At 39.7% G+C, this 15168-nt stretch overlaps 1 protein-coding gene across 47 annotated transcripts in view; it reads left to right on the forward strand.

Annotated features, from left to right (window-relative positions):
- ST6GAL1 (ST6 beta-galactoside alpha-2,6-sialyltransferase 1) overlaps positions 1-15168 on the forward strand; it is a 164760-nt gene that overhangs the window by 103390 nt on the left and 46202 nt on the right. For 24 of the 47 annotated variants that reach the window (XM_084990674.1, XM_084990673.1, XM_084990669.1 and 21 more), the window contains one exon: positions 8407-8469. The exons of 4 other annotated variants lie outside the window; for them this stretch is intronic. The gene's annotated coding sequence lies outside the window, so the exon portion shown is untranslated. Of the gene's footprint in view, positions 1-8406; positions 8470-9112; positions 10723-15168 lie in introns of all 47 variants that reach the window. 19 more of the 47 variants (XM_084990646.1, XM_084990655.1, XM_084990663.1 and 16 more) reach the window with 2 other exon arrangements.

The following is a 15168-nucleotide window of genomic DNA, read 5'->3' on the forward strand; positions in this document are numbered from 1 at the left end:
CTCCTATTTTACCTCGGGATACACTCCTGTGAGTGCCACATTCTTCAAGGCCTCTATTAATGTTTATTGGTTCAGACCAATTAAATCAGAATCCACTGAGGAGACTGTTAGGCACATATGTATATAAATTTATATGTATGCATACATATGTATGTATGTATAGTTATTGAAATATAGTTGATTTACAATAATGTGTTAGTTTCATGTGTGCAACAAAGTGATTAGGTTTTATTTTCAGATTGTTTTTCATTATAGGTTATTACAAAATATTGAATATAGTTCCCTGTGTTATACAGTAAATCTTTGCTGTTTATTTTATAAATGGTAGTGTGCATATGTTAATATCATACTCCTATTTCCACTCCCTCCCCTGGCTGCCTCCCCACTGCCACCTTTCGCCTTTGGTAATCATAAGTTTGTTTTGTGGGGGAATCTATTCTGTAAAAAAGTTCATTTGTACTATTTGTTAGATTCCACATATGTGATGTCATATAATATTTGTCTTTCTCTGTCTGGCTTAGTATGATAATCTCTAGGCTGATCCATGTTGCTGCAAATGGCAATATTTCATTCTTTTTTATGGCCAATATTCCATTGTGTATATGTATCTTCTTTGTCTGTTTATCTGTTGCTGGACATTTAGGCCACTTCTATGACTTGGCTATTGTAAATAATGCCTCTGTAAACATAGGCGTGCATGTATCTTTTTGAATTAGTGTTTTCATCTTTCCTGGTGTATGCATAGCAGTGGGATTGCTAAACCATATGGCAACTTGATTTTTAGTTTTTTAAAGAACCTCCATACTGTTTTCCATAATGACTGTACCAACTTATTTTACCACCAACAGTGTAGGAGGATTCCCTTTTCTCCACACCCTCTCCAGCATTTATTAGTTATAGACTATTTAATGTCGGCCATTCTGACTGGTGTGAGGTGGTACCTCATTATAGTTTTGATTTGAATTTCTCTAATAATTAGCGAAGTTGAGCATATTTCCATGGGTTTATTGACCATCTCTGTCTTTGGAGAAATGTCTATTTAGGTCTTATACTCATTTTTGGATTGGGTTGTTAGGGTTTTTTTTTGTTGTTGTTGTTATTGAGTTGTATGAGCTGTTTGTATATTTTGGAAATTAAGCCCTTGTCATTTACATGGTCTGCAAATATTTTCTCCCTATGAAATGGGAGAAACATAACATTATTTTTGTTTTGTTTATGGTTTCCTTTGCTGTGAAAAATCTTAGAAGTTTGATTAGGTTCCATATGTTTATTTTTGCATTTATTTCTATTGACCCGTGACAACATTGCTATGACTCGGAGAATGTTTTGCCTATGTTCTCTTCTAGGAGTTTTATGGTGTCACGTCTTATGTTTAGGTCTTTAAACCATTTTGAGTTTATATTTGTGCATGGTTTAAGGATGTGTTCTAACGTCACAGACTTACTATTAGATTCCACATATGTGATATCATATAATATTTGTCTTTATCTGTCTGACTTAGAGAAAGACAACACCACTTGCTGAAGAGACTGTCTTCATTACATACTCTTGCCTCTTTTGTTAATTGACCCATAAGTGTTTGGGTTTATTACTAGGCTTTCTATTCTATTCCATTGATCCCTCTGTCTGTTTTTGTGCCAATACCACGATGTTTTGATTACTTGTAGCTTTATGGTATTGTCTGAAGTCTGGGGTGGTGGTTATGCCTCCAGCTTTATTCTTTTTCCTCAGGATTTCTTTGGAAATTCTGGGACTTTTGTGGTTTCCTATAAATTTTAGGATTATTTATTCTAATTCTGTGAAAAACGTCTTGGGTAAGACATCAATATTTTTTAAATGCTTCCCAGATGCTGTTAATGCTCAGACATGATGGAGAAGCCATGTTCTAAGTGGTTCCCTTTACCCACAATGAACTTCATGGCTATGGGACTGAGGACAGACTTGATCAGACTCTTTCTCTTCTACACTTCTTCCCTTTTCTCTTTGCATGGTGGCACATTTGGCCTTGGGCTGGTCCTAGGAAAGAGATCAATTTGCTAAGGTGGGACGGGAAAATAGTTGTCACTTTGGTGACCTTAAGGAGAGACTGATCATTTCAGTGATTCTGGCATTTAAGAAATGTTAAGGAACTCTGACTGCCTCCTGCCCAACAGATAAAACTATGTGGAAGGAAACAAGAAACAGCCCCTGAAGCAGTCCTTTGCCTGGGAATTTCTGGAGGAAATTATGTTTAAGACATCAACAGACATCATTGTTCTCATTCAAGATACAGTTAAACTGGGGGTTGAAGTAAAATGTAAATCATCAGACAACTGTTACCAAGAGTGAAGAGAAAATTCTTTTTTTTTTTTTTTCTTAATTCAAGTGCTTTATTTAGGAGTGTTATCCAGAATACAGGAACCTGAGACAGAAGGAACAATGCAGGGAATGATTTTGTCAAAAGCTTCTGCTGCATCTATTGATATGATCATGGATAAGGCTGTTCCATAAACTGCAGATTTTTAAAAATCAATTTTATTTTGAAGAATTTTTAAATGAGTAGGGAAATTATAGAATTTTTATTCTTACTGGTTTAAATTTATTTATTTTAGGTTTTTATTTTTTATTATAGTTGATTGACAGTGTTCTCTCAGTTTCGGCTATACAGCCAAGTGACCCAGTCATATATATGTATGTCATATATATGTATGTATATATACACACATTCTTTTTCTCACATTATCTTCCATCATGTTCCATCAGAAGTGATTAGATATAGTTCACTGTGCTATACAGCAGGATCTCATTGAGAAGAGAATATTCTTTTTTTTTCTTTTAAATGATTTTTATTTTTTCCATTATAGCTGGTTTACAGTGTTCTGTCAATTTTCTACTGTACAGCAAGGTGACCCAATCACACATACATATGTACATTCTTTTTTTCTCACATTATCATGCTCCATCATAAGTACTAAATATGATCCCCAGTGCTATATAGCAGCATCTCATTGCTTATCCATTCCAAAGGCAATAGTTTGCATCTATTAACCCCAAATTCCCAGTCCATCCCACTCCTTCCTCCTCACAAGTCTGTTCTCCAAGTCCATGATTTTCTTTTCTGTGGGAAGGTTCATTTGTGCCGTATATTAGATTCCAGGTATAAGCGATATCATATGGTATTTGTCTTTCTCTTTCTGATTTACTTCACTTAGTATGAGAGTCTCCAGTTCCATCCATGTTGCTGCAAATGGCATTATTTTGTTCTTCTTTATGGCTGAGTAGTAGTCCATTGTGTATATATACACCACATCTTCTTAATCCAATCATCTGTTGGTGCACATTTAGGTTGTTTCCATGTCTTAGCTATTGTGAATAGTGCTGCAGTGAACATGCAGGTGCATGTGTCTTTTTCAAAGAAAGTTTTGTCTGGATGTATGTCCGAGAGTGGGATTGCTGGGTCATATGGTAGTTCTTTATTTAGTTTTCTGAGGTACCTCCATACTCTTTTCCATAGTGGGTTGTACCAATTTACATTCCCACAACAGTGTAGAAGGGTTCTGTTTTCTCCACACCCTCTCCAGCATTTGTTACTTGTGGACTTCTTAATGATGGCCATTCTGCTTTGTGTGAGGTAGTACCTCATGGTAGTTTTGATTTGCATTTCTCTAATAATCAGTGATGTTGAGTATTTTTTCATGTGCTTATTGACCACCTGTATATCTTCTTTGGAGAAATGTCTATTCAGGTCTTTTGGCCATTTTACAATTGGGTTGTTTGTTTTTTGCTGTTGAGTTAAATATGTTGTTTGTATATTTTAGAGATTAAGCACTTGTCAGTTGCATCATTTGAAACTATTTTCTCCCATTTTGTAAGTTGTCTTTTTGTTTTTTTATGGTTTCCTTTGCTGTGCAAAGCCTTGTCAGTTTGATTAGGTCCCATTGGTTTATTTTTGTTTTTATTTCTGTTGCCTTGGGAGACTGATTGTAAGGTTGATGTCAGAGAATGTTTTGCCTATGTTCCCTTCTAGGCATTTGATGGTGTCTTGTCTTATGTTTAAGTCTTTAAGACATTTTGAGTTTATTTTTGTGTATTGCGTAAGGGTGTGTTCCAGTTTCACTGATATGACATATGGCTGTCCAGTTTTTCCAGTGCCACTTGCTGAAAAGACTGTCTTTTTCCCATTTTATATTCTTGCCTCCTTTGTTGAAGATTAATTGACCATAGGTATCTGGGTTTATTTCTGGGTTCTCTGTTCTGTTGCATTGGTCTGTATGTCTGTTTTGGTACTAGTACAGAAACTTGTCTTGATTACTGTGGCTTTGTAATACTGCCTGAAGTCTGGGAGAGTTATGCCTCCTGCTTGGTTTTTGTTCCTCAGGACTGCTTTGGCAATTTTGAGTCTTTTGTGGTTCCATATAAATTTTTGGATTGTTTGTTCTAGTTTTGTGAAAAATGTCATGGGTAATTTGATACGGATTACATTGAAGAGAAGAGAAAATTCTTAATCTTTGGTTTTTCAGTAGAACTCTTTCCCTCCTATGCTGTTGCTATTTGGTCTTCCCTTGCTCTTCAGCTAATTCACCTGCCCAGCTATCATAGCACTGCTGTTATGTCCCAGGGGGCATCTTTCTGATGTAACTGATGTTATGCATTCAACTGCTGAGAACTGAGATGATGGAAGGAGAGGATTGTGCTGTCTGACTTGGCAGTCAGTAAAATTCTGGTTTAACATTGCTGTTCTTCTGATTTTTAAGTACTTAGGAGCCATATTCTTCCAGATAAGCTTAGAAAGACTTAATTCTGCCTAGGTGGGTATTGGGAGTAGTTTTTGTTTTATTTATTTTATTTTAATTTTTAGTATCCTTCCATATCTAGCCACCTAGAAGAACCTGGGTTTTGTTTTTGAGTTTTTTTTGTTTGTTTGTTTTAGAGGCCAGCTGGGATCAGAAAGTTTTTTATTGGGGTAAGTTTCAGGCCATGGACAAACAAGAATTCCTTGCCCAGAGTTTCCAGAAACCCATCAGACATGCTCAGTATTTTTTAAAAAACCAGGTGGGGGAATTACATTTATATCAACAAACTTGCACAGGCCAAGGAAATCATCAAGTTTCTTTGTATCAGGCTGAACTTGTATCACCTGATTGTGGTAACAATGACAGTCTCATGTTGGTCAGAACCTCTTATTGGAAGCAACATTCTTGTCCATTTGATAACAAATAAGAATGCAAGTTGTTAATTGAATTTGGATGACAACCTCTTTCAAAACTTGGCAATCATAACAGGGGGAAACAAATAACAAGAGGTACTCAGAATGGAAGAATTTAGTAATCAGTGGCTTTGACTAAATAAGGGGAGCTTCTGTTATGTCACTGTGCTAATTAAATGTTGGGGTGAAGAGAAAACTATGTGGATGATGAAAAATCTACAGCTGAGGACTGTGGTGAATTCTCAGGACTCTACTTAGGCCAGTAGAAATAAATACATGGAAAGTCTCTACTTAGTAGCTCCTTTAGTACCATAATGCTAGCTGTCACAACAAATAGACTCACTTCTTAATCACCTTGCTCAAAAGAGATGCATGTTGTGTTTGCTCATGTTCTATTGCTGATAACTAGTCAAACAGTCCCGGTTCCACTTAGATACAGGATGTGCGTGCCTGCACACTTGTTGAAAAATATAATCCCTGGCTGGGCCACTGCTTTAAGCAACAATTCTATATGGCGGAAAGAGCACAGTTTTTTGGTGGGGCAGCCAGCCATCACTGACACAAGGAAACAGGAAGAGGGGTCATTGCAAAGTTAAGTGGCAACTCAAGAATTCGTCATCTGAAAGAAATGGGAGGCCATTACGGGGAGGTTTCTGGAGGCCAGGACACACAGACTGCATTATGATTAACTAAGGTAACTTCTGGGAGCAAGATGGTGCCAAAGTCTCTAGTCTAGGGACATAAAGTTTGGATCCTAATGTATAGATGAAGGTGAAGTTTGCACAATGAGAGGTTAAGAAGGTGGGGGTTGGGGCAGAGAACAAGGTGTTACCAGAAGGTCCACGATGGTCACTGGCAACTATAGTTGTCCAGTTAAAGCAGAGAGACTCTCAGGCTGTTTAAAAGGTGCCAAGCTGGATAGCACAGCCAAGCTTGCAAGTTAGAACAGTCTGGCTCATGCCCCAGTTTGATGATTTACAATATCTAAGCCTCAGTTTCTTCATTTCTAAAAGAGTAGTTTTAACACCCCACCTCACTGAGTGGTGGTAAGAATTAAATTTGGTAACATTACGAAGTTACTTTGCTCTCATCTAGTAAAAGCTCAGTAAACAGGATCCTGGGCCTTCCGAACTTGGATTGTTGCAACAGCTTCTCAAAAGGCCTCCTTCCTTTTTTTTTTTTTTTTTAAACTTTCCCCAACCTGTCACCTGCTACCAGTGATTCTCAGTGCAACAGCCAGAATGATCCCTTTCCAGCATAAGTCAGCCAAGTCTGATTTAGAATGAAAGGCAGAGTTTTATAGCAGTCTAAGGATCTCCGTGATCTGTACCTCACGCTTCCCTGTGCTCATCTTATGCTTCTTCTTCAGGCCTCCGTGCTGTGCTTGAAGCAGGTCAGGTGTGCTCCCGCCTAGGAATTTTGCTGTTCCCTCCACCTCGAATCCTCTTCCCTCAAAAATCTGCAAGATCCCTCCTTGGTCTTCAGTCTTTGCTCAAGAACTCTCAGTGAGGCTTTCTCTGACTCTCCATTTTAAAATGAGTCTCCTGGAGTTCTGTCATGGTTCAGTGGAAAGGAATCTGACTAGCATCCATGAGGATGCAGGTTCTATCCCTGGCCTCGATCAGTGGGTTAAGGATCAGGCATTGCCGTGAGCTGTGGTGTAGGTCACAGATGCAGCTTAGATCTGGTGTTGCTGTGGCTGTGGCGTGGGCCAGCAGCTGCAGCGCTGATTGGACCCCTAGCCTGGGAACCTCCATGTGTCATGGGTGTGGCCCTAAAAAGACAAAAAAATTAATAATAATAATAATGTCTCCCTGCAACATTCTGCTTTCCTCTCTATCTTCCCTGTGTTAATTTTCTGTGTAGCAATTATCCCCTTACGAAGCAGTGTGTGTGTGTGTGTGTGTGTGTGTGTGTGTGTGTGTGTGTGTGTTTTAAAGTCTTTATTTACCCTTTCACTGGAAGGCATGTTCTGGGGGCTTAGGGATTTCTGATTGCTTTCTGTACTGTCGTATCTCTGCTTTGGCTCCCAGTAGAAAATAAGCACTTGCTGAGTGACTGAACCTACTGTGAGTATTGGAGTGTGTTGCTGTTATGGGCTCTGGGACCAAGACAACTCGGAGGAGCTCAGACCTCCCTGTTCATTTCCTCATCCCAGACTCCCTAGGTAACAAGGGCTTAGCTCCTCTTAGATACGAAAACGTTAAGAGAACAATTGCACTTGAAACCACTGAATTTCAGGCAACCTTGAAATCTAACAGCAAGGTCACAGGAAACACAGAGGGAGGTCGTCAGCCAGATTCCATACATGGCACATTCCAAAGACAAATGACTTAGTTTTAATCAACAAATACATAGCACAAAAAAGAAAAGATAGAGGCCTGGGGAAATGTTATAGACTAAAAGAGTTGAGAGTGGCATATCATCTGGACAAAATGTGCCCGCCTTGTTGGGATCCTCATTCAAGGAATTTAGTATAAAAGATACTTTTGAAGGAACTGGTAAAAGTTTGAAGGTGGAGTGGATATTGGGTGATAATGACCTTGTGTGTGTGTGTGTGTGTGTGTGTGTGTGTGTGTGTGTGTGTGTGTGTGTGTGTGTGTGTGCATGCACAGGTGTGTGTATATTCGCATGTCTTCTCTGGTGAACTCCATTCTGTGAGGGTCAGTGCGTGGGTGGGTAGTATTACAGACAATTCAACACCACAGAAAGTGATTTGAGGGCCTCTACTCTCAGTTCTCCCAAAGATGCTACATAGCGAATCCTATTCTAGATGTCAGGGAGGTAACTTAATTCATGACATAAATGGATGTCTTAAGACATCAAGGTTTAATTTTCTGTGGCACCCCAGTTGAGAAGAGCTGGTGGGGGGAAGTGATATGAAGCCTGGCACTTGCTTTAAATTACTCCAGGAAAGAAAGGGGGCTGGGGCATAGAGAAAATAAGATTGGCAAACTGTTGCTAATCTCAGGAGCTGGGTTATGAACACATGGATGTTCATTGTGCTATACTCTGTACCTTTTTGTATGTGTAAAACTTACATAATACAAACTTAATTCTCTTTTCAATATTAGGGGGAGATGAAACACTTCTTCTTGGGGATGAGGGAGGCCTATTTGCTTTTTTCTCTGTGTCTCTATGGGTGTGGGTTGGGTGTGGAGGAAAGAGGCGTGGGTGTGTTGCTTGGGAGGAGCGTGGTATTGATTCAACCCTCCTTATAGGCCTGTTTGGTTCCTTCCTGGCTGACCGTTGACTGATGGAGTGGAGCGGAGCCGTCTCAATTGGTAAGACTGGGCGAGATGCCTGCTGGGGCCAGGGTTTCTACTGCTTGTGCTGGGAAGTGGGTGCCCTACAGAAAGGGAGCTGATGGGGTGGGGAGTTTCCCCTAGGCACCTGTCAAATCGGAAGACAAATATTTCTATAAATATGTGTCTGCTACAGGCACAGGGTTGAAGATCATAGCAAATGGCCTGGGATTTTCCTTTGCCCTGGATCCATTCCGTCCTGAGTTCAGAGCTCTCCTTACCTGCTCTGAATGGCTGGTTCGAGTCCCAGACCATGGAGCATCTGTCTTTCTGTGGTGGGGACTCAGCACCCTCCACAGAAAGAGCTCTATTCAACACGTTTTTAGATAACCTCAGGGAGATATACTCAACCATTTCACAACCGTCTCTAGCAGTGCCTGCCTGGCTGGAAAAAGATCTAATCTCTGTTGAGAACCCCTTTTTTGGGGGGCAGCCTGGCTCTGGAACAGTTGGGACAGGCAGGAATGAAGACCCTTTTATCTTCAGGGCTCTGATCTGGGGAGGATTTCCTATTTTCCCCCACACTAGCCTGCAGCTGGGCTGGTCCTCAGAAAATATCTGTCAGCACGGCTACACAGGTGCTTTGTGAGTGTCTTATGGTTTCCTTTCACTCTCTCCTCAGATTCACCAGCTATCAGTTGGTTTCCGTTGCTTATCATATTTCTGCCTTCTTCTGTTCTTCTGAGTAAACTTGCGATTTGTTAGAAATGTTTCACCACAACTCTTAACGTGTGACTTAGGCTGGCTCCCATCGGGAGAGCTGTGGCTGAGAGCTGGGATGCTGTGTCCAATAGCAACCTGGACTGGCTCTGCCAGGGACCCTGGAAGCTGAGCCAGCAGCACCTACCTCAAGAACTACTGTTGCTGCAGGGATTGAATGAGCTTTACCCAACTCCAGGAACTTTACCGTGTGTGAAGTACTTAGCATGTGGTAAAAGTGCAATAAATGATTAGCTGAAATAAAGTGATAAAGTCTATCATTAAATTGTCAGCACAACACGGTGGAGGCAATTTTTAGAAGACACTTATCCATACAGCACAGCTGAAGACACGAGGCTTACAGCAGTTGATAAAACTGGCCTGACATCATATAACTGACAGATAAAAAAGCCAGGATTTGAATCTGGGCTTTCGAGATGCCAAAGTCTAGGCTCTTTCTCCAATGCTGAAGTTTCTCAAATTATTGGTGAAGAGCTGGGTTTTTCCCCCAACCACTTGTATATTAATAGTTTTTAAAATATAATAAGGAAGATCCCAACTAGTATCCATGAGGATGTGGGTTCCATCCCTGGCCTCGCTCAGTGGTTAAGGGACTGGTGTTGCAATGAGCTGTGGTGTAGGTCACAGATGTAGCTGGGATCTGGCATTGCTGTGACTGTGGTGTAGGCTGGCATCTACAGCTCCAATTCGACCCCTAGCCTGGGAACTTCCATATGCAGAGGGTGCAGCCCCTAAAAAGCAAGAAAAAAAATTAATTAATTAATTAAAAAAATAAAATACAATAAAAAGGAATTATTGGAATAATGGAATGAAAAAGATATTAAAAATACAAGCTGTATTTTTAAAGTTATTATTAGAATCAACAGGCATACAGCGATTATTTTAAATTACTATAAAAGTCAATTAGGTGTGATTGCTATACTTTTCCCATCCTGGATCTTGATAAAGCTTTCTCGGGCTAGTACTTCAGATTGCCTCAGAATCACCTGGGGGTGCTTTCTGAACCCCATTCCACACTACTTGGATCCAAATGACCGAGGTGGACTTCAGGAAGGTGCATTTTAGCACATATTTTTAAGAATATGTTCTAAATCTGATCATCATTGTTCTCTGCAATCAGCCTCCCCTCTGCAGATTCTAGACAATGAATAGTGGCATGAGTACAGGGTGTTATTCTCTGTCTCCCAACCCCAGCCCCACTATTTTGTTTTTGTTTATTTTTCAAAAATTATTAGGGACTTCCTTTTTGTAGAAACTCACTGACTCACTGTAGAGCCTGATTCCTGATCTCATTTTAGTGTGGTCATCAAACGTGTTTTGAGTGCAGACTGCAGGCTGGGTAGAGGTGGAAGAGACCGCAAGGTGCCTGCACCCACTAGAGAGCAAGTGTCACAGAACAAAGTACAGAACCTGGGGCGCTTCGGAGTATGGAGGTGAGGAAGATGAGGAGGAACCAGCATTAGAGATTATTGAGGAGGAGCACCCGGGAAGGTGGAGAAAGACCCCCAAACTGTAAGTTTTGGAAGCCAGCAGGGGGACATGACCAAGTGTGTAAAATATGCTGATGGGCTGAATAAGATAAAGCCTGAGCACTGACCACTTGATTGATAGCACGGAGGTAATAGAGGGCTTTGGGGACATGACACAAGCAGTTTCATCAAGATGAGGGAGCCTTGACAGAGTGAGTGTAAGTGAGAATGGGAAGAGGGAAGTTGGAAAAGGTGACTATGGATAGTTCTTTACCATAAAGGAAAGAAAAAGCGCAGGGGCTGGAAAGTGAAATGGGATCAAGAGGTTTTGTAGAAGGGACAGGGAAATGGAGTTTATTTGTAACACATGCAATGGCCAAGTATGTGACTTTTGCAATGCCATATACCTTTTTCACTTAATTCCTTCAGTGAAACAGAAATGTTGTCTCCCATAACTTTTTTCTTCAAGCTATTTCAAACTCTCCCTAATCCCAGATGTTACTGTCAAAGAAGAGTCTTCAGATCACTCTTGTTCCTTACACAGCTTAATGTGAATATATTTGAAGAAAATGACATTGCATTGTTTTCATATTTGCTTTATCACTTTTTGGCTGAAGTAGTTTTCTTTTTCTTTTCTTTTCTTTTCTTTTCTTTTCTTTTCTTTTCTTTTCTTTTCTTTTCTTTTCTTTTTTTAAGGGCTGCACCCTTGGCATATGGAAGTTCCCAGGCTAGGCGTCCAATCAGAGCTACAGCTGCTGGCCTATACCACAGCCACAGCAACACAGGATCCTAGCCACATCTGCGACCTACACCACAGCTCATGGCAATGCCAGATCCTTAACCCACTGAGTGAGGCCAGGGATCGAACCTGCAACCTCATGGATCCTAGTCGGCTTTGTTAACTGCTGAGCCATGAAGGGAACTCCCTGGCTGAAGTATTCTAAAGCTGATTTCATTTCTAACTACTTCACATACATAGGACTTTGTTAAAAACATAACCATGTATATAACATAATATAATGGTACTATTATTATACCTAACACAATTAACAGTGATTTCTTAATATAATACCTAATCTATATTCAAATATCCCTGATTGTCACCAGTGTTAATTTCTTTAAAGGTCTGCAGATTGCATGTGAGTGTTGTGTGTCTTAAGCCATTTATTTTTCATGCCTATTGACTTGTTGATGAAACTAGTTGAATTGTTCTGTAGAATGTCCCACTTTCTGGATTTCTCTGATAACTTAGGACGTCTTTTTCCCTCCCTTTTTTGGCCACATCCTCAGCATGTGGAAGTTCCCAGGCCAGGGATGGAACCTCAGTCACAGCTGTGATAACATTGGATCCCTAACCCCTAGGCCACCAGGGAACTCCTAGGGTGTCTTTTTAACTTCTTCTTTCTCTTGTCTATTTTAAAAATTGAAATTGCATATAAAGGCTCAATCATATTTTAGGCAAGAATTTTCATGTGTGGTGCTGTGTGCTTCATATTGTCTGACTTCAAAAGGCACATGCTGTCTAGGTGTCCCATTGTTAGTGATGCTAAGACTGATCAGGGGCAGGCAGTGCCTGCCTCAATCAGGAGAAGTATTTTTTCTTTTTTTAAAGATAGGAGAAATAATAGCATTCCTGTATGCTGATAAGCATGACCTTTGAGAGAGGGCTACCTATGGATCTGCAAGAAAAGGGAGGCAGATTTTAAAGAATGTCCTTAAGTAGACAAGAGTGTGTAGGATCTAGTGGAAAAATGTTGGATTTTGCAAGTGTTGAATGCAACCAATGTGTTCATAGTAATGAGATCATCTGGGCATAAGTGCAGGTAAGGTGGGTAGCTGTGGTACAAAGGCATGCATGTAGAAATTCTATTCTGGTTGTTTTCTTTTGCTCTATGAATAAGCAGCAAGTTCATTGGGGAGGGGGAGGGTAAGAGGATTTTTCAAGGGGAGGAAGTGATATGTCCTCTAGGAGAGAGGCAGATGAATTGACTGAAAAAGTAGGATATGATTACTGAGAAGCACTAAGGAGCTACTTGCAGTTAATGATCATGAACTTGGGGTGAAATTTATCAGCATCGTTGCATGATTGTTTCCAGCCATATTCAGTGACATGCTTGCAGGTGTGGAGCAGGACAGAGAGTTGGTTGGATTTAACCAGGATTGGGGTTTATCCAACCATGTATGATGAGAGAGGTTAACTGAACGATTGACCATGGAATGTAAACTGGATAAGGGAAGGAGGACCTCAAGGAAGGGAGAGACAGTGAGAAGGTGGTAGAGTCAAATCCATAAGATTGTTGGAGTAGGTGTTGGTTGGACTATGCTGCAGAGGGAGGAGTGGTGATTAGAGAAGGGATACTTGAAATCAAGGCTGGGAAGGGAGTTAACTTTTTGGAAATGACAAGTTCAAAGACACAACCCTGGGAGATACTGAGGTTATAATCATTGGAGTTGAGGATCAAAGAACTGAGAGACCAGGGAGCTAGAGTAATTCTGTAAATGGATGTTGATGACGGAAATAGTGTTAGAATTATAGTGAGCCAAGAGCTAACATTCAGGGAATGAAGAAGAGTGTTCCAGGTGGAGAAATACAGCATCAAGATGGGAAGTAGGCAGTGCGATCTGCACAGGGTTGCTGCGAGGATGAAACGAGTGAGTGCACGTGAAGTTCCCAGGCTCAGCAAGTGTTATTTATTGGTTTTCATTCTGAGTCTAAGTAGCTCCAGAGAACAGAGATTAAACCATTGGTTTTATTTTTATGGGGAGGTTGCTTTCTCTTCATTTTAAGACCTTTCTAAGAGATAAAGCTGTTCACACAGCTGTGTGTGTGTGACCCTGGGGAGGTAGTGAATTTCCTGTCCCTCATTGTATCCAGCAGACAGAATGAAAGATGAGGGTTTAATCTCTTATCAGTTTGCTCATCCCCTGTTTTCAGGTTTCAACAATGTACATTTTCCCTAGCTATTTGGACATGCATAACTTTTAGTCACAATGCTGTATGCACCATGTAACATCTTGTGTTTCACTTTTTAGTGTTGTAATATTTTAAGCATTTTCTTCCCTGTTGCTACTTCAGTTCACTCTCTCTCTCTCTCTCTCTCTCTCTCTCTATATATATATATATATATATTTTTTTTTTTTTTCCATCTGGAGAATGTACCACAATTTTTTACTTCCCTATTGCTGGAAGGTGAATTATTAACCTTAGATTTTTCAGATAAATAATTTTGAAACTGAAAGCTATTTTTCTTTTTGCACATGCGTAGTGCCTTCTGAAACTAATTCTTTAATTCCATTAATCTGCTTTTAACTCTCACTACATCTCTCTAAGGTAGAGAATTTTTTTACATGTGAGGAAACTGAAATATATAATCTTTTCTCGCTTTGAATTATTTATTCCATTTTATTTCCTGGAAATACATAACTTGGTTAGTAGTCAGGAGCTCTTAATTCTACGGCCTGATTACTTTCTAAAAAAGTTAAATTAATTTCTACTGCTCCCTTGAAATATACCAATTTAATTATACTCTGTCTGGCAATGAGATTATCATTGTGAAAACTGTGGGCTAATATAAATTTTATAAACGAGTGCCTTAATGTTTCCGTTGCCTCTTTTGGATTTCTCTTAAGAGTAATCATAATTTCATATGCTCATTAACTGAATTTCCTATTTTGTGATTTGTTTGTTCATGTTGATTGTTTATTTCAGGAGGCTTTTACTGTATGTACCCTTTGCACACCTTGAGTATTGTTTTACTTTTTATTACAGTATTTTTTACTGTATAGAAGTTAGAATTTTCATGCAACCGACTCTGTAAAACTTTTCCTTTGTTGTTTTTCTACCTTCCATCAGAAAGAAGAATGCTGACAAATATAATTTTATTTTTAGCTTTTTGAAATAATATTTTTATTTTTCCAACTCCGTTTTAGAAATTTTGGAATATACAAAAAATTACAAAAGATGAAAACACTCATCACCCTTTATTCTGCCATCCAGGGTGTTTTTTGTTCGTTTTTTTTCCTCCTTTCTCTTCCTCACATTTAATACTAAAAAATGATTTTTTTTTTCTGAATTTCAGTTAACATTATACTGCTAGAACTTTCACCTATTATCAAATATCTCTTGATAATAATTTTTTAAAAGTCTGTCTCGAGTTCATTTTGGGATGAACTGTATCCCCTTTTCCCCAGACTGCTATTACATATGCCCAAACCAGTGACTAAACAGTTCTTTCTTCCCAGATTGGCCTGTGGTGCTTGCTTTATCTTTCCAGCATGTCCTTATCTAGAATCAGACTATTTCTAGGCTCTCTGTGCTGTTCATGGACCTCAGCCCTGCACCTGTAATTGCCTCTTTTCTCTCTCTTTTTGAGCCCTCAGGGCTTGCTGGCTTGAGCCATACTGGGGCCACCCTGGAGTCTAGCAGAAGTGTCTGTCTATCTTGTTAATCTTTAACTCTGCCTTTGCTGGAAAACAGCTCTTACCTCCT

Source organism: Sus scrofa, chromosome 13 (genome assembly GCF_054392235.1).
Source record: "Sus scrofa isolate SSC_HxYL_T2T_F1_AM1 chromosome 13, Sscrofa_HxYL_maternal_Yorkshire_Landrace_v2.0, whole genome shotgun sequence".
In the NCBI taxonomy this organism is placed as follows: domain Eukaryota; kingdom Metazoa; phylum Chordata; class Mammalia; order Artiodactyla; family Suidae; genus Sus; species Sus scrofa.